General features: G+C 46.3%; 1 pseudogene; it reads right to left on the minus strand.

Moving 5' to 3' along the window:
* Nucleotides 1-667: 667 nt before the first annotated feature.
* On the minus strand, nucleotides 668-846 carry LOC139260458 (U2 spliceosomal RNA; annotated as a pseudogene).
* Nucleotides 847-1,522: the final 676 nt, after the last annotated feature.

Below are 1,522 nucleotides of genomic sequence, written 5' to 3' on the forward strand. Positions count from 1 at the left end.
TGGACGGCATCAGGCCCACCGACTCAAAGATGGAGGCAATCAAAACCGCACCAAGACCACAGAATGTGACGGAGCTGCGGTCGTTTCCAGGACTTCTGAACTATTTTGGTAACTTCTTACCGGGTCTTAGCACATTGCTAGAACCTCTGCATTATTTACTGCGTAAAGGAGATTAATGGTTATGGGGTAAAAGCCAAGAAAATGCCTTTGAGAAAGCCAGGAAGCTGTTATGTTCAAACAAATTGCTTGTGTTGTACGATCCATGTAAATGTTTGGTACTAGCATGTGATGCATGGTCGTACAGGGTCGGGTGTGTATTGCAACAAGCTAATGAATTTGGGAAATTGCAACCAGTTGCTAATGCATCCAGAAGTCTGTCTAAGGCTGAGAGGGCCTGCAGTATGATCGAAAAAGAAGCGTTAGCGTGTATTTACGGGGTAAAGAAAATGCATCAATATTTGTTCGGGCTCAAATTTGAATTGGAAACCGACCATAAGCTGCTTATATCCCTCTTTTCTGAAAATAAGGGGATAAATATGAATGCATCGGCCCGCATCCAGAGATGGGCACTCACGTTTTTTTTTATCCAATTTCGTTCCAGATCAACTCTAACGCCAAAGATCACTTTGCGCCAATGTGTTTGATCTTAGGCCAAAAGGCCGAGAGGCGAAGTTGCACCGTTCCTGGAAATATTGCAATACCAGGTCGGTGCATGGAGTGGACGGGGCATGCCCCTGATCCAGCTCCCTGTCCAAAAATCAATTCAATATCATGTCCCCATAGGGGATATTAAACTGATAAGAACAGATACTACACTTGATCTTAGCCAAAAGGCCGAGAAGCACTCACGTTATCCGCATACAACTATGCCATCCGCCACAGGCCAGGCACAGAAAACTGTGCCGATGCTCTCAGGAGGCTACCATTGCCCACTACTGGGGTGGAGCTGGCACAGCCTGCAGATTTAGTTATGGTAATGGAAGCATTTGAGAGTGAGCAATCACTTGTTACCGCCCGACAGATTAGAACCTGGATGAGCCAGGACCCCTTACTGTCCTTAGTAAAAAAAACTGTGTGCTCCACGGGAGTTGGTCTAGTGTCCCATTAGAGATGCAGGAAGAAATAAAGCCGTACCAGTGGTGCAGAGATGAAATGTCTATACAGGCAGACTGCCTCCTACGGGGTAATCGGGGAGTTGTGCCAAAAAAGGGCAGGGACACTTTCATTAGTGATCTCTTATTACCCACCCAGGCATTTTAATGATGAAAGCGATAGCCAGATCCCACGTGTGGTGGCCTTAGAGTTCTGTGTGCACAAATGTAATACATGTTCCCAGTTAAGCAATGCACCAATAAGTTTGTGGTCTTGGCCCTCCAAACCGTGGTCTAGGGTTCATGTCGACTATGCAGGCCCATTCTTGGGAAAAATATTTTTAGTGGTTGTAGATGCGTACTCCAAATGGATTGTGTTGTGTAAAGCATGTACTCCCATGTTCCGTCACCAGGGAGCGCAACCCCTGAAG

The sequence above is a fragment of the Pristiophorus japonicus genome, chromosome 3 (assembly GCF_044704955.1).
Source record: "Pristiophorus japonicus isolate sPriJap1 chromosome 3, sPriJap1.hap1, whole genome shotgun sequence".
Lineage (NCBI taxonomy): Eukaryota > Metazoa > Chordata > Chondrichthyes > Pristiophoridae > Pristiophorus > Pristiophorus japonicus.